This window comes from Coturnix japonica, chromosome 3 (assembly GCF_001577835.2).
Source record: "Coturnix japonica isolate 7356 chromosome 3, Coturnix japonica 2.1, whole genome shotgun sequence".
Classification (NCBI taxonomy): Eukaryota; Metazoa; Chordata; class Aves; order Galliformes; family Phasianidae; genus Coturnix; species Coturnix japonica.
Genome location: NC_029518.1, coordinates 42,828,287 through 42,851,001, shown reverse-complemented (window position 1 = coordinate 42,851,001; position 22,715 = coordinate 42,828,287). Strand labels below are relative to the sequence as shown.

At 41.3% G+C, this 22,715-nt stretch overlaps 1 protein-coding gene and 1 long non-coding RNA gene across 3 annotated transcripts in view; both read right to left on the bottom strand.

Annotated features, from left to right (window-relative positions):
• SASH1 (SAM and SH3 domain containing 1) overlaps positions 1-22,715 on the bottom strand; it is a 490,601-nt gene that overhangs the window by 140,396 nt on the left and 327,490 nt on the right. The window lies entirely within an intron of this gene.
• LOC107311551 lies at positions 15,344-17,785 on the bottom strand. Its single transcript, XR_001554135.2, has 3 exons — positions 17,597-17,785; positions 17,122-17,263; positions 15,344-16,582 (listed from the first exon to the last, which is right to left on the bottom strand). It is a non-coding gene; the product is annotated as an uncharacterized LOC107311551 (long non-coding RNA).

Here is a 22,715-nt window from a genome sequence, read left to right as displayed (position 1 = left end):
TGTGTGGATTTTATGTATGCTTAATGGCAAACATTCAATGCCTATCTGCATGCTTTCAAAACCATCAGACAATTGCCCCATAGTGTAAAATTAAAAGCAGAAAAGGGACCATGACTCCTGGGTATCTGAACCTCAGTCTCCCTCAGTATTGAGAGGGTAATAGCTCTTTCGCTGTTAGCTGTTGATTGCCATTTATTAGTCAGTCTACTACCTGTCACTAGTTGGAGACATGTTCTGTGGTTTCTGTGGTTTCCTTTTAATTCCTCCAAGCAACGTCTAAATGCTTCAGATACATGAACAGGATCAGCACCGTGCTGAATGAAAGCTCTTCTAGATTGCTCAGTTAAAATGGGGAATAAGAACTAACTCCAAGTATCCCTTAGAAAATCACAAGTGCAGAGATTAAAACAAACAAACAAACAAAAAAATGCTATGGAACAACCCAACAAATCATCAATGCACACAGTAACTTTAAAAACTTCTAAACATACAGCAGTTTTCCAGTTTTCTCCTTGATGCTCTTGATATTGCATTGCTCCACCATAGCTGTGCCTCTCCAGCTGCACAGCGCCTTCCTTGGCCAGCTGGGGATGTTACCAGAGAGACGAAACAGAGCCACATGCTTTTGTGAATGCACAAATCCCAGCTCTCCTGAGGTAGCTCGGAAATGCCTCCACCCCTAACACTTCAGCAAGCTTGAGGACTGCCTGTCAGGCATAGACAGCCTCTGCTGGAAGAATTTAAAAAAATAAAAAGGAAAAAAAGAAAGAAAAAGGTCTGTTTCCCAGAATTCATGCTGACTTTTCTGCATCCAACAGTCTCAACTGCCCTCTGAACATACTCTTGCCAAAATCCCTTCCATGGTTAAGACAGAAAGGGAAGGGAAGTGGATATGCACACGAGTTGTCTGCATGGGCTGGTCTTGCAAGTGATTGCTTACTGTCCTGTGCTTATCAGCCTGAGCTCTGTGTAAAAGTCCTGGGTGAGCTCATCACACAGGCACGTAAGGCTTTAAGGCCTGACTGCTTTCAAAATACAGCTGGGTTTAAGGACCTGGGTGCAAAATGCTTCCAATTTGTAGTGCCAGCAGGACCTTAATGGTATCCTACAGGCAAGCACAAGCCTTAGGCTGTCTAATTTGTATCATTCCTTGTTCTGCTTTCCCTTTCTCTTCAAATAAGGAACAATACAAGGAATGAGAACTCAAAATCCAAGTCATGCTGTCAGGAAGAATAATGGATCTATTCTGTACAAAAATGCCTTTATTGTTGGTTTGTTTACTTCAGCTGCTCTATTGTCGCGCTGCTGTCAGGGCTTTGGAAACAAAGCCCCAGCTCTGAGTCTGCCCCATGTGCTGAGCACCCAGCCCCTCTCCCCCAGCTGCCTGCACCGGGTGTGGGGCACCCAGCCCTTCCCTCTCTTGGGTTACAGCAGGGCTTGGTGCAGGAACAGCGTGCTCCACCCACCCATCACCAGTGCTGCAGAGGGGAGTTGGGAGATGAACCAGAGACACCCAGACTTCCCATTACACTCATCCCTCCTGCACACATCCAGGCTCATGGGGATTTATAGGCGAAAAGCCTGTTAAGCTTGCAAGCGAGTTAGGCGGGCCTGGTGCAGCTTCACACATCTGCGAGGAGGCCTGAACCTTGGTGTCTGTCACTGCAAGGGCGTCTCCAAACACTACACAGTGCTTCGTGTCACTTCAGTAGTGACTAATACATTGTCCAAACGTCTCTGTTAGATTGATGACAAGGAGAGGGTATTAAAAAGTCCCAGTTCAAATAAATAACTCAGCAAAAATATGCTGTTCCCACATAGCTATAGCAACCACAATCTGCTGGGAACTTTCGAAACAAAACAGAGTCAGAGTCCTACAGGAAGGCTAAACAAGAATCTAAATAAGAAAACAAAGGAGGCACATAAAGGATGGGGGTGGCTGCACACCATGCAAAGAAAGAATCAGCATAGTAGACTGATGTATGTATCAATGGCCACGTGGTTTTTTGTTTTTTTTTTTTTTTTATGGGTTCTGATCCCTTATAAAAACTATTTTAACGTGAATTTCTGAGTTTCAGGAATGATGATTGCAAAAAAAAAAAAAAGCCAAACAAGTTCCAACCAAGCGTTACAAAACTGCAGGAAGAATAATTAAATCATCAGAACGGCAATTTAAGTCCTCAGAAGTGGAGAAAGCAAAAGCTGAATCTCAGCACAGTCTGTGGAAGAAACAAAATCTGCTCCGCTGTTCTGATAACTTCTAATGAAGACATCCTCATAATCCTGAGGGAATCTGAGCTTCATAAACAAATAGCGTCATAGAGGGGCTTTTTGACTCAAACAGGAATAAATGTAGTCTCATAATGAGTTTCTTTAATTGCCAAGAAAAAGCCTCGGCCCCCTCTGCCCCAGCACGATGAATTGGCCGTGCCGCTGCCACGTCTGTGGAACAATACGGTGATAGAGTTGAGGCGCTCTCAGCATTACACAGCAGCTCTGTAAACAAGACAGAGGCTCGCAACAAAAACAGCAAACATTCTGATGGTAAATTCAATTTAGCTGAACCAGCTTCATGCAACGCTATTTTAATTCAGCATTACGAAAATATGCCTTCACGTGAACTGTTTTCAAAAGCCTGTGACAGTGTTAGTGTGAACATTTTTTCAACCCATCCACTTCATTCCTAGATGATGTTTCCCGCCAGCTACATTCACCACAAATGCCTTCTGGTAAATAGCAGCTGCAAAGGAAGGATGAGGGTGCCAGGGTACAGCTCAGTAAACACCCTTCAGAGGCTCACTGTGCCCCAGGCCAAGCACGCTGACACATATTTGGCTGTGCTCAAACTACTCAAGCAGAGCAGAGCCCTGCTCCTAGGGTTCACCATGGTGAGGCCAGGAGCTGATGGGTGAGGGCATGCCTACATTGCCCTCATGCAAAGGGATCTGACCCTGTGCTGACAGCTGCTGGTTCACTCAGCGTAGCAGTAGCATGGCAGTGGCACAAGCTGGATGTGCACTGCTCCCCATTGTGGCTATCCTGCTGCCTGCTGTGGGAGGCACTGTGGCCTGCAGCTCACACAGCTATTCTCATGCCTCTTCTTGTCTCCTCACCCTGTCTGTCTTGTTCTCACAAGCCAGTGCCTTTTTCCAAAGGGTGCCGTGCGGTACCAAGAAGTGCTAGAGCAGGCTGCCATCAGCTGCAACCCAGCTTGGGCAGCAGATTTTACTCAGGGTGACAGTGGCACTCAGGCTGCCTGGAGGAGGCTCTGCACCAGCACTTAGGATGCTGAAGAACAAGATGTGGCCTTATGCTAAACTACTGTAGTATTAAGGTGACCAAGTGGCCAATGGGACAATCACTTCTGCACATCTACAGCAGAGTGTTTTGCAGAATTAAGAATTTGGCTCCAGAAAAATTAAAAAAATGGAGAGAGGCGGACACATCAGTTTTCCAGAAGATGATAGGGAGGAGAGCACGCCTAATCCCTGTAACAACATGAATGGCATGAGAAGAATAACAAACAGCTGCAATGACTGTGCCAATTCAGTGAGCCCCCTGCCAGCCCTGGTGCCTCAGGCAGGGCCCAGTGAATGCCACCGTCTCACCTTCCCAGCACAGCCCTGTGCAAGGCAAGGGCAACTGACCTGAGGCATGCATCTGCTGGCACCCACCTGTGGCTTGGGAACCTTAAATTTGCCTGAGGTGACTTGGTAATCAGTATTATGAGCACCGTGTTCATTAAAGAATCTCAACTACTGTACAAAAGAAATTCACACGCCATGGCTTGGGAGCTTTTAAACAGTGTTAGCCATAGGCATCACTGCCAGCACTCAGACAGTACCTTGTGACAGAGATTTTAAAAGCAATTCATGAGAAACAGCCAAATAACCTTGTAAATAAGAGGAAGCCTTCCCACGTATCTTGCAAGCCAAGCGTCTCTCTAATAGGTACAGGGGGGAAAGAGGGAAAAATGTGGTGATATCATCACATAAAATGAAACTACTCCTATGGTACCAAACTTCCATGATTTTTTTTTCTCTCCTTTTAGCTACCTCTCGTATTGTAGACTGTGCTACTTACATGGCTGAACTCATGAAGGATTTCATTTCTAGCTGTTCACCTTCTCCAATAGTTAAGAGACAAACTGTTTGACAAGCAGTTCAAAATAAAGAAAACACAGGTCAGGATAACTTAAGAAAAAGGAGGGTGTGGGAGGAAAACAGTCTGTGAGAAGCTGCTACAGCATGAGACAAATGAAATCCGCGCTCTCCGGACACAAAGACATAACTCTTATTTATGTGAATAGGAAACATGCTCATGCACTGAGGGGAGAATAACCACCATAGATCAGCAGAACGACTGCACTGGAGATAGCTAAAACCAGACTACATGTGCCGCAAATGTGAAAACCATTTCAACCATCTGGGCTATGTAATTTTTCACAGATGCTTTGAGAGCTGGATGGACATTGCTGCTTCTCTCTTCCCTGACATTTCTTCAACGTTTGCAGATTGCTTTCTGTGACCTGTAGGGCAGCACATTGTAGAAATTCAGTCTGTTCCTTTTTGTCATCATCCCAAGTTCTCAAACCTGACGTCTGTTTTCGTACAAGGATTCTGCAAAATATCCCATTCAGTTGACCACAGACACCTGGCAGATATGAAGTTCAGTAATACAACCACGCAGACTGCAATATAACCACAGACGGTTTCAAACATCTGAACTCAGATCTCATTGTATAAAAGCTTTTTCTTTATTTCAAAATATACCTCCCTCACTTGACTCATTAAGATGCAGAGATACTGCTCTCACTCAGTTGCTGTAACTACTAAAATTAACCACCCTCCATCCCTAAGAAAGAACGTCCAGGGAAAGAAAATAAGGAAGTCCTCTTATTTTGCATTCTCAGAACCACAGCGCAAGGTGGGAAGGGACCTCTGGGTCCATCTGGTCCAATCCCTTATCAAGCAGGAACACTCAGAACTGGTTTCCCAGGTTCAGTTTTCTCAGGATAGTTTTGCAAGCATTAAAAAAAAAAGTGAATAAAACAGCAGTTTAGATTTCATGAGCTACAAGTGTTTAAAGTTTGTTATCTGGGTTTTAACCGATGGGATTTAGCTGGAGAGATTCTTTGTTTTCATTCCTTTTGTAGCTGTTGTGCAAAGGATCACGTTGTTGTCACACGATGCGGTGAATCTGTTATAACGCACTTAGTTCCAAATCAAGTAAAATAAAACCCAGCTATTTGACTTGAAGAACTGAACCTGTCCAAACCTACATTTCTGGTTCCAGTTTGTTTTGAAATATTTCTGAAGGATAACTTCTGTTCTGGCAGGCATTACTTCAGATCAGGAACTATCTGTCCTCTGATTCCAGCACAAACACAAGCCTGAAATACATGCTGTTATGTGGGCTTTGCTTAATTGAGTAACCATGTGCCCAAGGCTGATTCGGGACATATCTAAATCTTTGTTACCACTTTGATCTGTATCTGGCATTGCACAGAACTGGTCCTAATGGCAATGCAAGCATGGTGTCTGTGGGATCGTGGAGCCATCAGTCACCATCCATTCTGATCATCCCCTTTATTTACATACGAATGGTGATTTTTAGAGGCATAAAGGTTACTGGGGATGGTATATAACATAGTGAGGTTGAACTCTAACTATCACAGCATACTGAGAATAGCCCACATACACATATGGATCGTACTTGTTGGCTATGGCTTCCCAGTTTTCTAGAGGTTCTTCATGCAGGCACTGAGAGTAGCTGGCAATTTAAACCTGTGCTCTTGAACTTCATGCAGTTCCTGAAGCATTCTTCTGATGGCAAGGATAGTCTAAAGAGCACTCTCCCTTTCTCCTTCAGATATCCATGCCTGCTCCTCTCCTCTCCCAGTATTATGCCACAGACAGCTATTTTTGCAGCTGAGGGGTGAGATGCATCAAAGTGCTAATCTGGCTGGGGAAAAAAGAAACCTGAAATCAAATTCCAGGTTATTTTTCTAGCCAGCTCACTTCTGGGACCTGGTAGTTCAGGGAGTTTCAGGAACACTTGTTGGCATAGCCTGGGGTGGGCAAGAAGGAAGAGGGAAGGATGCTCTGTGGGAGTTTAGACAGAGATCTGCGTACACAGACCAGACACTCATTAGTGATGGCTGGGCCCTGTGTTTTTTTTAACTCCCTTTCCTTCTCATGAGGGCTGTGGGGAGAAACAGGCTTATTCAGTTCTGCTGTAATGAAGCTGAAGCCTTGTAAAGCTAAATCAAGCTGGGCACAGTTTTTATAATCTTGGTAATAGTGCCCTGTGGAAATAGGCCTTGATTACAGCTAGGCAGTTTCTGAGCACTGCTTTAAGTACTGGTGTTTTTAAAGGGATCTGAAGCAAGAATGATCACTGCTGTTAGAAATAGGCAGCTTTACTTCTTTTAAACTCCACCCGTCAGAGGCACAAAACTAGGTAAGCATTTTATACAAATCCACAGGAAATCGAAGAAGTTGAGGTTTGCTCTGTGATTCGACACAATTATTGTAAATATTAAGAAACAAAACAAGTAAAGGTAACAGCCAGGCCTGACTCACTGCATCCCCTCCCTTCGCTCCACAAAACCATCTGCCATCCAGTGCTACACAAAGACATGGCAGAAGAAAAAACTTTACCCCTGCTCCAAAATCTCAAGGCACTATTTTAGAAGTTCTTAAAAGCACCCAGGGCCCTATCAGGAAGGAGCCTGCCTGTGACTCCAGAAGGATGCTGGCCACAGTGACAGCACTGCTGTGGTGACAGCTGTTTGGCTTGCGTGGTATTGGAGGCAGCGTGACAAAGCACAGTGAACCCTAAACAACAAACAGAAAAAACAGAAGTCCAAATTTCCACTAACTTGTGATATGGGACCACAACTCGAAGGAAATGAGAGGTGTTGGATGGGCTGAGCACTATAGAGCTGCTCTCACCCTTTGCAGTCTTTATCAGAGGACAAAAGCAGAGCAACAAAGATGCACATCCCCATGTGACCGACCTCCTGATTCCTCTAAGAGGTGCACCACAACTACTTAGACCCTTATTAGGCAACAAGATCATACAAAACAAAGTAAAATCTTACTTTCTTCCTGCTACCACAACAAAAATAAAACACAATTTGCAAACACTGGAAGTCTCTGCAAGGACACCTCTAACGTAATACATATTACTTTGAAAACAATGAAAAATGTAAACAAGATGTGGAATACCAAGAGCAAAAATTATAAAACCATGATGCTGTCTTATCAGGCAGTCTTAAAGTTGTTCTTTGTTTACAGTGTGAGGGATTTTGCCCTCCCAGCCCCCCCCCCCCCCCCCACCAGAGCTTCAGGGGCTTGAGAGACATGAGAATCCTGACTGCCAGTGAAGACTGAGGTGAAGACCTTGTTGAGTACCTCAATACCGTCTCCTTCTCTGCTAATGACATTTCTCCCTTCTTGTTTATCAGACACTGTACACCCTTGTTGGTCTGTCTCTTCCAACCAATGTATCCTCCTTGTTATTTTCATAGTATCATAGTATCATAGTATCATAGTCTCGTGCGGGTTGGAAGGGACCTTAGAGATATTTTTCTCTTGCCAAGTTCAGTTCCATCTGTGCCTTGGCTTTCCTGATTCCATCTCTGCACATCTGAATGGCATTCCTGTTTTTCCCAGACTGCACATCCCCATTTCTACTGCCTGTACATTTCCTTCTTATCCTTCAGTTTAACCAGCAGGAGTTTCGCACCTCTAGTTTCAAAATCTTCTTTGCAACAGCAAGGGCTGAATTTTACCACTGATGCAATTTCTCATTTGTTTCCCTTATTGAGAGCTGTCTTTCTCATGTGATCACTATATTCAGTAATTAGGCATTAGCAAAAAATACCACGTATCACGAGAAACCCAATAAATTAAAAAGGGACAACAATATACACCCCTTGTTCTACACCCACTTTTGCTATTGCCAGTAGATCTGGGCCAACAGATTAGAAAATGGAAAATCTTTATAAAGAAGTCCTCATGCATGAGGAACACTTCATTTTTCATATAATAGCATTCAACAATATTTTCCTGATGGCGTGGGGCAGTGAATCCCCAGTGAGGTTTGCTCTGAGCGCTTGCACAACCTCGCGTGGCTGACAGAAGATCTGCTGGTTTAGGAAACTGCTGTATTAGTCAAGGCAGGCCACTGTGTTTTTGCATAACAGGTAAGAACAGCTGCCTGAAAGGGGAATAAAGAAGACTATCAACCACTTTAAAAAGAAGGCTATTAAAATTCTTAACAGAACATCTTTTTAAAAATACTCTTGCCAGATAAACTTTGATGAGTGAAGAGCAGCACTAAATAATCACGTGCACCAGGCAAATGTGGAAGGCTATATTTATTTTTTTTAACAAGATTCTCAAACTCGTTCTTAAAGATCAGTCAAAATGTAAACTGTTGTATGGGATAATTATTGGCTTAGGACTTGGCAAATACCTCTGCTGTGCTTACATATCTTGTGCTTGAATTAAAGTGCAGCCCTAGCGGAACATTTCCTGTGTTTGTGTGCCTAACAAGATGGTACAATAGATTTACTGAAGGGACCACAAAATGCTTTGATCCACAATTCAACAGAAGTGCAAAGCAAATTACAGGGACTGCTAAAGCACGTAAAGATTTTCTGTTTCTGTTTCGCTAACAATGTTAACTTATCAGGTGTCTAACACAATCAAGATGAGTGACAAAGGGGTGAGAATTCAGGCTGGAATAGGTAAAAGAAGAGTTTACAGACTGCTTAGTTAAATGTTTCAAAACAGGCTAGTTCAAGATGAAATTCACCTTAAGGAAACCTGAGAATTAGCTGAAGGAATCTTAACCCTGCTTGTGCTGCTGCTAAACCTTTAGAGTGGAGGCAGGCATTCCAGAGGATGAAGACAGGCAACCATGGTTCCTCAGTTTGGTGCTTTCCATTCAAACAGTGCTTTCGCATCTCCCTCTCTATCGTACACTCTGAAATGTTATTCATAATTCCAACTAATGCTCTCCAATTAAAATTCTACTTTGGTCGGATGGTCTAAAAATGTTTTGCAGATCAGATTTTTATGGCATTTGAAAAAGCAGTAATTTCAACGATGCTCTCAATAACAGTAGAAGAAAGAATAAATGTAATTCATTATCTTTTGCGTGTGTTCTCAAACAAACATTCTGAACTTTAAGAAGTAGGTGTATTCCAAGCAAGCAGACTTCTAAAGACAAGTTTCTGAAAGCTTTACAGAATAAATAGAGTGTTTAATTTACACTGAGTGCTTGACTATCCATTTACCTGCTATGTCATTTGGTTTGTAACTGAATTGAAAAATTGAATTGAAAAAACAAAAGAATCCTATAATAATAATAACCCCACTTCTAAGGTACTAATCAATTTGCAAATCATTTGTCACAGCTGGCTACTAATAAATACAAGAGTATTAATTAATACACATCACTCATTTCCCTTGAGAAACACTGAGACGGTAGAAATCCTTCAAAAATTACAAATAAAGTAACTGACTACTCCTGAAGATACTGCATGAACAAAATAGACAGATCACAGGTCTTAGTATAAGTTAAACATCTACCACTGAAAATGAGGAACTTTGTTTCAGATATTAAAAAAAAAAAGAGAGAACTAAATCATTTTTCAATATATGGATATTCATTGATAGGTGTTGTACAGAAAAGTATGATATAAAAGATGATATAATTAGCAGCAAGTCACTGTCTGGCTTTTATTATCCTTGTTCTTTCATGGTGTATTTCTCAGTCAAGACTACAAGGCTACTGTTTGTTGAGTAGTAGTTTTTAAAAGGTTGAGCTAGTTGATGCTGTTGGTGCTGGCAGTGTTACTTTTGGCTGTGGAAGGAGCCCCGCTGATGAGAATTAAACATCAGGGATGCTCCTCAGCCACCGTAATGGTGGTTCCGTGTGCATGAAACAAAAATTCCATCACCCAACCAACAAACCAAATAAGGACATAAAGCTCAATGGTGGGCAAAACCAGTAGCCGCGTAGCTGGATGTCCCGATATGGTCACAAGGATAGCATAGACAAACCTGTATATGGTTTATGTTACTCCATTCTGCCAAGTAGTAAGACAAGGGCTCGATCTTACAGGATGCTGGAAAGTGCTGTGTTGTCAGCCAACGGGCTTGTCATACGCATTGTTATATTCAAGAATAAAAATGCAGGTCACCTCCATTTAGCTATTTAAGTGACTAAAATTTAACTCATGCTTAAATGCTGCCTCTTGAAGACCATGCTTTAGTTGCGCTGGAACAGGCAGCAAAGCACACACTGGTGTACATGGAGTAAGGCCATCTCTGAGCAAGTAGGTTGGTAACCATGCACGTGTGACACATCACAGCTTGCAGTGCTCTGCTGCACTCCAGACATGGGCAGAGCAGACAACTGACCGCCACTGCAAATTCTGTATATGTTGATGTATTGCTCTACACACACACACAAAAACAACCCTAAACTATCTGATCTAATAGATGACAAACATAGATTTCTCAGGGAGAATCTATAGGTATAATTCCCTGATGTTACAGATGCCCAGTAAAACTGGTTCAGGTGACAACACAGCAGCTGCATAGCGGCATCATTCTTTCTTCTTTCTGCAAATGGATATGGCACTTTCATTTGATCCTTACTGATATTTCATGTTAAAAAATCACTCCAGGATAATTTAGTAAAATTACACTTACACTTCTCTGACTAGAGAACAGCAGTTTTGAGAGTCTGATGACAACTTGCAAGCCATACAAGGCTTTACAGTGAAACGTAGGTACCTTGTAAATATTTTAAGTCAAGATATTTGAACACCAGGTAATCTTAAACACACACACACACACACACACACGCTCAAATCCTGCAGGGAGGAACACAAACATAACTGTACAGAATCTTTTTTTCTCGGAAACTTTATCAAGTTTCTTTGTTAATAGCATAATTATAAGCCTAAATTCTTAATAATTATGCAGTAGATTTTCTTAAAAAATCTGGTTTGTGTACTGGTAAGACGTTCAATTAACAATTTTCTTCCTTTTACACAGGTAATGCTGAAAGTCCTATATGAGTGCAAACAACACATCCCTCCCACAGATAGCACTATCTCCCTATTCTTTGAGCTCTTCCACCACGCTGACATCATCATCAGCAATGCCAGTGAAAAGCAGGTTCTTATCTCTGATCGAAAATGAATTCAAGGACAATAGAAACACATCTATCAAAAATACTTTTCAATTCCAGATTTGGAAAGATCTGAATTTTCAGAGACAGAAGAGCTATCTGCTAATCTACTTCCATATCTGGATCCCCGCAATCCATTACCCCACTGATTTGAGCTGTTGGCAGTTTGCATATTCTACCAACAAACTTTCTGGATCCTTTGGCGTTAGGTGAATACAAATAAGCCTTCCTAAATAAATAAATAGATCTGTTTCTGGCTGAAATGATAGTCCCATGGCGGCCTGCAGTCATTTTTGGCATACGTGAAAATCTGACATCATTTAAGGGTTGCTGGCAGGTTCTTAAAACACAACAAATATTTGAATCCTCTGCATAAAACATCACCTCCCAGTCAATACACTTTATATCTTGTTACTTCAGCTATGGGAATCTCATGTAACGTAAGTTCTCTTAACATCAAAACAATATTTATGATCTGTGGACTGAGAAAAAAGAAAGCGGTAGCTAGTTAGATCAGATCTTGCTCCCACTTTCCTGACAGCTCTAAAAGAAAGACAGAAGGGAAGGAATAAAGCTTCCCAGTGATTCGTACCCCAGCTTTCCAAAACCTTCACAGCTTTCATTATTTCTGTTATAATGAATCAACAAAATTCCTTTCCACTTTTCTCAGCTATTTGGCTCCCTATCCTTCATGTGATTTTAGTCACTGGAAGTAACTCATACCTCCTGCAGGGAGTCAATCTTTCATTCACTCATTTCCTTAAAAACTGGGTCTATTGCCTCCCTCTATCTTGACATTTCCCAAGCAAGCAGTCCAAAAGCAATCAAGAAAGCAGTTGTCCCATCTCTCTTGCTAACTGCTTCTTAAACTCAACCAGTAAATATATGATATGGTTTCCATTTTTGTCAGTGTTGTCCCAGATACCAGGAAGAGACTTCATTTTGCATGCCAGCACCAAAGAAATGGATTAAAATAGCAATGCAGCATAACTTTATGCAGTGAGTTTTTTAGTGGGGGGGGGAGGGAAGTTAGAGCTGTCAAGAGCAGCTTCAACTTCAATGACTAACTACAATAAAACGCCCCATGCTTTGCTCAGGCACTTCTGCTATAACCCAGTCCTTAAGTACCTTTAAAGTATGCTTTATGTAGTTTTAAAAATGGCAGACATTGACAAGCTGCGTTTCAATTTGCTAAAATTACATCTGGGGGGGAAAAAAAGGTCAATCCTATGTATGTCTTAACAAAGACTATGAAAAACCCATCTTGCTACTGGATTTTGTTATGAAGTTTTGATGGCTACCAACAGTCAGTACTGACTAATGAGTGCAGCACCTATTTCCTTGTTACCTGTGTGGTATACTCTTCATTCACACTGTTCCTACCTTATCTTTAAGGTATTTTTGAGGAACACAACATACAGCCTGTACATTTCTGTTATTTCAAAGAAGGCTTTAATTGCTTGTAATTCCGTCATATTTTATTTGAAAAAGCACTGTGATTTAACTTCCCAACTGACTCATTTCCAGCCTATCAGCAATACTGATGTAATGTTCTTTTAAGCAGATCTGTTTTCAATCCAGGACAGATGCAGGGTATTACTTTTTATTTTTACTTTGCAAACAGAGGGATAATGAAATCACTTTCACCGTGGTCTATAAAACACAGAGATTGATTCTTGAAGCTTACTTAAGGTTCTGTCAACCTGTCAGTAAGCATGGGGGGAAAATTAGGGCTTACATAACTACCAAATTTGAAAGAGATGAGTTTTGTAATGCATCCTCTTGAGAAATCAGCAAAATGTTAAGCTGTGCCATTGGGATCCAGCCACGTCAGACATTTTAAACAAGTTTTAAGGAGACGGTGCAATTCTGTTGCTCTGCAGTTCAAAGGCAGCACATCTCAGAAGCAGGCACTGGGTCTTGCAATGCACGTTCCATTTTCAGAATTGATTTAAACATTAATGCTTGTGTTTTTAAAATCAGGAATGAAGCTTCAAAGACACTGCAATCCCTCTCAGCAGTAAAACTGCTCTTAGGTTGCTCTCTAGCTTGAATAAAAGTAAATTACACCAAAATTCTCATTTATGAAAAACCGAAAAGCCTTTGACTGAAACAATGCCCTTGCAGTAATAAACATAGAAATACCGATGCCTTAAACAAAATCACATAAAAAAGAATATGGCACTGAAAATGGGTCAATTTCTCTTTCTTTAATATGTAAAAGAAACAGCATTACAGAACAAGGCATGCAACTGGCTTTCTATGTGTTAAAACAGAACAATGAATGCATTTATTAGAGCAAGATTACAAGAGTTGAAATGAAAATGTGACCTATTTATCCTGAAATTATAAGCATGTGCCACACAGTTATTTTTCTCAGAAAACAACAACAACCCAAAAGAAACAACACAGCAACAATAACAAAACAACTTGAAAATAATTCTGATTCCTTTCCCCAAGGGCAGTGATTTTTAGCCCTGCACAGCAGGCTCCAGCCTGCCATCTGAGGAGCATCTCCTATCATCTGCCCACACCACACCTCCCTCTTCAGATGCTCAGAGGATGCTCAGACATGGAGCTTCCAGAAGAAAGGAGTTTAGATTTGCATCTTATACCCCACTGATGCATGTGATAAAGCTCATTTCCTCTTAAGGCAGACACATCTGCACTGGGGCTGGCCAGAGTCTTAAATCTGCTATTTGTGAAGCTCTTCATTAGTGAAACCTGGACTTCTCTGGAGAAAGGAAATATACATGCATATATAATTACTTGCCTATGCAAATCCATGCTAGTATTTGTTCCAAAGGGCTAGATCATGGCCTCAAGGAACCTTGTCCCCAGATGTCCCCATCATAGATGAAAGGAAAAGTAGACCTTGCAAAATGCAAATCTTATTGTGGTCCAGCCACAGAAACCTCACTGATTATGTACTGAAAGAAAAGAGTGCAGCACAGGTCCAACAACTGGAAAAGAATGCAACTGTGATATACACACTGCTGTACTGCAGGTTATGATTATTCTGTCATTTACCTTTTGAAAACACTGGCTAGTGCCAGGTCCTGATGTCTCAGCATCCACTTTTTCTTTTCTATTTTGAAAAGCTTTTGCCTGCACTGGAATTTGCAGCTGGGAGGAATGGCCTACAAACTAGTCCAGAAGGCAAACTTTGGCCCAAAGCAAAGGCAGCAACATCTGCTGCCATCATGAACAGCCGGCTGGCCAAGTTCAGTCACAGAGGGGAGTGCTAAGCAGCTGATCCCACCTCTCTGGTTTGTCTGTAAGATCCCATCTAAATTAATCTAAAACACACTGAAAATTAATCAATACATTGAGCATGGCTTACTTTCTCTTAGAAGGGTCAATCCGAAAGGCATTATTTACATCAATCCTTCTGAAAAGTGAAGATTTAAGCATCTGCCCTTGCATCCTGAAGAACACACTCCTTGAATCACAGCTGCTTTCTCAATTTCATTTCAACTTTAACTTTAGTGCTCATCTTACTGCTACTACCGCATTATTATTGTTATTATTACTATTATTATATTCAAGGTTTCTATTATGTAAATTGCATTTGTTCTGACAGCAAGAGACAAACCCTACTTGCATCTGTGGAAATGGAAAATGTTTTATGGCAATCTATTGTCGTCTTTTTATTTATTTATTTTTTATTTCCAGACAAAAACAGGAGCCATTTAGTTAACTAATAACTTGAATATGTAAAACACTCATGCATTCCTCAAGCCATCTTCAAAATAATTTTCACTAACATTGTAAATATATTTACAATGTATCTGTAGCACAGCTTAGGTAACTGAGAAGGTGAGATTGCTGGGGAGAAGGAGCACAGGGTTTTAGTTTTGGCTCATTTAATGAGTTATTGTACCTCCGGAGAAAGCTACACCATTATGTATTAGCTTTCCTACACTCTGTATATTGTTTGCAATGTTTATCTCCCTGCCTTGCTGACATACTTCAAGGAATTTTTGATTAGCACACTGCTGTCTCATGTTTCAGATAACATGTAGGAAAGAATGCTTACCATGTTTTAGTCATCTACACACAAGATCAATTACATGTATGATGAAACTTTATGCATATGTGCTGAACACTAGTAATATGGGCAATGAGTAGGATGCACAGGCGAGGTTATTTTCTTCCATAGGTTGCATTAATTGTATACACTACAGGAAATAATTTTCCCATCTACACTCATCTCTTCTTAAATAAAAGCATGTGGAAATCTCAGAATGTACCCTTTAAAAAGAAAAAGACACAATCAAATGAAAATCAAACACCAGAAACTAAAAAATGACCCATGAACATAACGAGGGGCCAAAAAATGCAGTGATGGGGCCTGGGCCTGACTGGCTACCTAGCAGCCTTACAGAAAAGCTCTGGGTTTTCCTGTTGGTTATCGAGCTGATGGTGGGCCTGCAATGCACCCTTGTAATGATAGAGGGTAACTGCGTGCCAGGTTGAGTGAACCAGAGAACATTCGTGGGTCTGAGGAGTTGGTTGTTCTCTACCTTCAGCACCTGAGGCCACATCCAAAGTCGCGTGGCCAGTTTGGACAACAACACAAGAGAAATACTGATACAATGGTGAGGAATGCAGCAGAGGCAAAGATCTGTGGTGCTGGACCCAACCCAAATACTGCCCAGTTTGCTTGCCCCAGAGAAGAAACAGCAGAAGGGCAACCTAACCACAGCCTTCAACTAGCAAACTAGTAACTTACAGAAGACAGATCCTAACTCTTCTCACAGAGGTATGGCAACAGGACAGGTGCCAACAGACAAAAATTGCAACAGGAGAAATTCTGATTAGATACAAAGACAAAATGCTCCACGGTGAGAATGGTTCAGCGCTGGGAAGGGCGCCTGGGGAACTGGTAGCATCAGCAGCCCTGGAAACTGTTAACATTTGACAGGACCTGATCTAGCTTTGAAGCCAGCCTTCCTTCCAGCAGGCAGCTGGGACGAGATGGTCTCTATAAATCTCTTTCAGCTGAAATTATTATGTGATTCTATAACTTATGACTAATAAGAAGCATCATTAATGTTCCCATTATTTGTGTGCACTCTCTCTCTCTCCCACCCCCTCCTTTCCCTGAGGGGACATTGGCCAGCCAAGATGGACATAATAGTCTAAGAATATCCTTAAAAGTAGTACACCCTGTCCATGTAAGGTGTCAAGTATGAAACACTGCTGTTGGCAAATATCCAGATGCCAAAATATAAACTTCTAGGGCTCAGCTGGATTCTTTACTTGTCAGATCTGTGTCATAATTGCTGTTTATCCACATTCTTCTTTGCTGACATATATTTGCAGTCTTATGGTCCCACTGATTTAGCTGGTCATTTTGTGTCTGCAAGGAATTGTATAATTAATTACTGTGATTTAAACCCTTAAAACAGATTAATGTTATTTGCCAGTAAAGTTAAGAACGGAAAGCTGACATCTTCACAGTCTATATTTATGCATTAGCTTTATGTGTCTTAATGAATCTAAGCATCTTTTAGGGCCTGTCCACACTGGCAAATATATTAAAAAAGGAACACAATTCAGAAATAATTCATTGGCAAATTCATACCTCAAAGTCAAAATGCCTAAATTTTAGAAGTTACTTAAACCCATTCTCAAAACTATGTGAGAATTATATTAAGGTGATATTTTTACTATGAAGTAAACAGGTTTTCCTTCAGAAAATTAACCAGGAATATTTTGCCTCAAACAACTATTCTGCAGTTATTAGTAGGACAATTATTACCCAGCCGGAAAAAAAAAAATGCACTGTGCAGCCATAACACAGTACAAAATTCAACTGAAAAAGCCAAAGTTCAATTCCAGATAAGATCTACTACTTCATTTTAGAACAATGCACAATTTTAAGGTCTAATAGCCTACTCAGTTGCCCTGACTGCAGATGGAGGATGCGTCCTCCCGTGGACTTCCAAGACTTTTCAGGCATTTGCAGCTCTCCCATTGTGGCCTCGGAAGACACATGACTTTGCTGGCATCTTACGACTGCCAGATGACTGTCATTGCTCTGTTAACAAAGCACAAGATAGCCTCAGAAAGAGTAGAACTCGGGCTTGTAATATTTATGTTGCTTTGAAGAAATCCCAATCTGATATTTAGTATTCAGGTTGCTGCTCAGAGGTAGGCAAACTTTTATGGCTCAGTTATTAACTCCTGAAAATAGAGTTTTATAATAGAAATGCTGACAGACGTTTCAGTACAGCAGTGCTATTGGGCACTGCCATAGTCATCAGTTTTAATGAGAGCTGTTAATATCACCTCAATCAAAATGGTTGCCCTGGGCTGACGTCTCGGGCTGTGCACAGGTGCTCTCAGCCAAAAATGTAATGAAGGTTATTACATTATCAATGAGGCACAGATGTACATCCAGTCTGAACTCAAGGTGGTGTTACTGCCAAGCACGCGTCTCTTTCAGCAGGTCCCAGGTCTGTTTATACCAGAGCACTGTTCCAGCTCAGTGAACCTAAGCACAACCTTCTGTTTCTCTGTGACATCGTCAGTGACAGAAGGAGCAACTTCTAAGAATGCAAGAAGGATTTACCACTGCTGTGCAGGTAGATCTCAAAATAATAATAATAATAAAATCCAAAACCCAAACAATCCCATTTGGGTTTTTGATAGTTTTTCAACTTTGAATGAATGTTGGATCTGGACTGCTTCAGCATTTCAGAGCCATTCTTCCCCTTCATCCAGCATAGCAGCAATGCTGGCTTGGGGGAAAAATCTCAGCTGTTTTCTCCAAAAGCTTACAGGCACATCCTGAGTAATGAGATCTATACTGCCAGACACAGACTCTAGAATGGATTACATTTCTATTCAGATAACACCTGGGCATTCAGAAGCCAGTTTGAAATGAGACATAATCTCTGCTGAAGTCATCCTTCTTCCTCTGCCCTCTTAAGACCCCAGACTGAAGGAAGCAGCACTGAAGGAAGGCTGCTGTAAATGAGAAATGGCATCTCATCAGGATAAAAGCTGTATTTGCTTTAGCAGAGGAGGACAACTGCTCACAGACCTCAGCTGGCACAATAATGTTACTTTGCTCCCTAGAAGCATATGTGATACCTGGAAGAACTGACATGTAATTACAGCCAAAGCAAACATTACAGATTCTTTTGTATCAAAAACTGTCATGTGCATGTATGTAACTGCTTATACATATGTTTGCATGCATGTAGGAAGGAAACAGAGCTGGTCACTATTGTTCAGGCATCTTAAATGTAAATCTTGATGGGTTCTGCCTGGATGCTGATGATTGTGCAGTACTGCCTTTCCCTCAGCCTTCCTCTTTGTCTTTTATTAACCACTGCAAACAAAATGCTAAAAGTCAAGCTGCTTATGCTCTCACAACTGTCTCTCCATAAGTTAAGGGACAGACAAAGACAAGCTCTCCCTGTCAGACTGCATCTGGGAGTCACAGTGTTGGTCTAACATAACTGATAGGCTGAATGAGCTCGGTGCTGAAATCCCTGGTGCTGTACTATGCAGGTGATACTCGTGATTCTCAGGTGTTAAGATCTGTGCTCTAAAACTGTGCTGGAAAGTCAAGCCTCTGCAGTCACAGAGCAAAATGGAGCCAAATGTGGAGGCAATCAGAGCAGAGCAAATGCTGCGGTGCAAAAGTAGTGGCAGGTATCCTGGAGATAGAGGTGGTGGTTAAGAAGTGACCACATCATTCAGCTTTTGTTCCTGCAGGTGCAAGCTCCGCTCTGCTTCCAAACAAAATATTTCCTAAAACAACATTCAGGAAAAGCGATCTCAGAGAAGCAGCAAGAGAAGAAATCTATGAGCTCAATGGTTTCAAATTTGACTTAGAACTACTTCAGGTAATTTATTTTTTTTTCCTTAAAAAATATCACTCTTGTTGTTGTAAGGGATTGGAGCATTATAATAACCAAATCTGTATTTAGGTAAGCAATACTAAAACTAGAAGGAAACAAGATGAGGAGCTATTGCTCCAACCAAGCAGAAGTAAAACTGCCACAGAGCACTGTTTTCAGATGAGGGAGATGAGGGCTATGGCTGTTTTATTTTTAGCAGGAGCAAAGCTGCAGTCCCTCATTCCTCTTTAGTTGAATGCCTGAGCAGGGAAATGTTAGATGAATGGAGATGCTCGTTCTGCATTTCCCAGCAGCAAGTATAGAGTAATCTAGTTTCAATTTATTCTGGCTGCCCTAGCATGCTCCTGTATTCTCGTTATCATCCAAGTGGAAAGAAGTCAATCTGTCCCAGTATGCACAGCCCTCCTCTCTGACAGCAGGCTATGTACGCAGGGTTGCATGCCTTAAGCCTCGCCTCTGTGAGTATGTGCACACAGATCTTGATCGAACCCTGAAAACAGTTCTGCACAAGACTTCAACATTCATGACCCATTTATACATTTCAGGAAGAGCTTCAAAACAGACAGATCGTGAAGCCAACTGCAAGTGACCCAATTATGTCCTAGAGGAGAATTATTTTGAGAGCCACTGCTACAAAGGGAATGCTCAGCTATTGTAGTCAGAATAACTTTCAGCCCGGGGCTGAAGTGACAGCAGCAGCCTCTGGTACTCCTCCAAATCAGCCCTTTCTATTTGGTCTTTGGTCTGTCAACTGCCATAAGCCCCACTGAGTATCCCAGGAGCTGGCTGGCAAGAGGTGCTGCTGCACATCCTGGTTCAGCTTGAAAGTCATCAAAACTTTCTGAAGCTCCTTTTCCCAATCATTACCTACATACAAACTCAGCAATGCAAAGCTTTGCATCAAACAAATGCAGATAAACACTTTAAAACAGCAGCAGTTATAGTCTCTCCCACCCAGTATAGCAGATAGCTGAGTAGTAGATAGCTGAGTAGGACATTAAGACTGGGATTTCCTTAAAATGAATCAAACACCCTGATTGCTTGGTGTAGGAAAAATGCCTGGTTAAGAAACGGGTGGTTTCCTGCTAAGTTTTCTTCAGTAATGAGTGATGTAAGATGACAGATAACACACAGTAGCATCAAGGAAGGGAGCTCCTGCTGTTGCACAAGGGAATGTTTGTTGAGGGAAGGGGCAGGACCTGGGACAATTATCCTAAAATTTTTACATTCTTGTTTCATCACACCTCTCATACACGTCTTCCTCTAATAGTTTAAATACAAGAGATGCAATCTGTTGCATGAATAATTCTCTTTTATCACCAAACACCTACAGCTATCCTTGGGTAGGTAACAAGGAAATACAGGACAGGAATTGCTTCAACTCCCAGCTGGTGGAAACATTAGTTCTATAAATAGATTCCAGAATTTTAAACTCAAATCTCTTTTACACCAAGACATTGAAAATAACTATATTGATCACACTGTAGACAGTATTGGCATCTCTAGCTTTCCATGCCACCATGGTATTGGATAATGGTGGGTGACTCTGCAGAGCGTTCCCAGTTGGACAGCCCATTATTCTTCTCCTGCCTAGGACCTGACAGCCATCAAGAAGTTAAACGTTATTGTTAATCCTGAAAGGAACAACAATGACTTTCAGCAGTTGAGACTAAGACTGGTAACTTCCATGTCACTGCAAAGCTTCTTGGAATAAGCAGCTACATGCAGCTATAGTAGTAGGGGCCAAAACCAGCTTTTCCTTGCAATCTGTTGTCCAGGAAGGAAATACAGGTAATACCAGCCATCCTATTTTATTAGGTACAAGTTGATACTATCGCTGTTTTATTTCTTTGGTATAGATAGAACAATTAGTCCTTGACAAGAAACCCTTTTTTAAAAGAATTTCGTAAGAACTACTTACAAGATTTAAACTAATTATGCTTCTCCTTTCTACTTTTATCTTGTGCTATTGAAAAAAACAACCAAAAACAAAACAAGACAGAGAGAATGAAAGACTGACATCAGTGTAAATTCAAGACATGCAGCTATTGTGAAATCAAACCACCCAAGGAGGGAGCACGTGCATTTCCACACACATAAACTATGCAGTTAAGGTACTGACATGTTGCCTAACATTTCCTCGCCAATTGCTAGTATCTTCCAGTTATATCTTCCCTTTAAAATACATGTATTTCTCCTATCCCACTGTTGCCTACAAGTCCTATACAATCCAAAAAGTAACGACCACTTCAACCAAGTTATGTCATGAAATGTAAGGCCTTTAGAGATTTACAGAAGAGCTGTTTAAATTAACTGGCAACAGGTTCAGCTGCTGGGAGTTAATATTGTACTACTTCCATGAAAAACAAACAAACAGAATAAGCATTGTTCAAGTATGAATCAGCTATCCAACAAAATCTGTAACTCCCTGTCATTTTTCAGGGATTTCTGCCAAAACAAACACACGAGATACCTTTCCTCTCCATAGAACTCTCCTGGTGCTTTTGACAATACCATTCTTTTTCCTTTTTTACCACTCTAGCCCACATTTAGGGTTTGATTCGTCCCCCTTTAGCCACATCCAAATCATGACACTAACCTCTTCAGCACCTCCAAATCCACCCTTTCATCTCCATTCTTAAGTGTGCTCCATCTCTCACTTGTATCCCATCTTGATTACTGCAGCCTCCACTCCTCCCTTCTGGTATCCCACAAGCACAAAGGCATACAAATCAAAGCGCTGCCAAATAAACATGCGTTCCTTGCCTGGATCACCTCTTTTCCTTTCTCTCCCTCCATTCCTTCCTTAGCTTCACTATTGGCTTCCCTCCAAAATCATAACAAATGTCAGCACCTTTCAAGCTCAGTGTAAGTTTGGAACTTTTTAATTTATCTTCTCCTTATTAAGCTTTATCCTAACTTCTAACACCCCACTCTCTCCCCCCATCTTTTCCTTCAGTTCTTTCCAGCCTGCCAGGTTTTTCTTTTCCCTGTCTTTTGCTCCATGTGATCCCCCTGTCCAATTTTTTCCAAAAACCTTGCTTTACCCCAACCTGGACACATGCTGTTAATAAATATTTTCTCTTACCAGCTGACCAAGCTGCCATCCTCAAGTGCCTAGGCAGAGCTAAGCATGCAGCTGGAGCTCCTGCAAATATTCAAAAGCAGCAACCAGGCAAAGCACAGAAAACTGATTAAATGGTATGGCAGGAGATACAACAAACAGAAGTTTCCTTAAAACACTGTCAAATGTATGAAATAAACAAGTCAGAAGAAATTAATAAAAGAAAAAGCACTTGGCTTGTATCAGAAACAGTGTAGTCAGCAGGAACAGCGAGTTCCACTGTGCTCAGCTCTGGTGAGGCTGTTCCTCAAGTACTGTGCTCAGTACTTGACATTACAGGTACTTTCAAGTACCTGTTCATCTTAACACTGCAAGAAAATCTGTCTAAAGCCACTGTCACAAAGAAGTTATTCTGGACTGACAGCACTGCAAATGTTAACACAAATCATACTCTTATAACATTGGGAGAATGTGTTTCAGATACAAAATACCTATCAATTTTTTTATGTAACACTTAACTGCTACAGGCCCAAGTCAGAAACTACCTATTTACA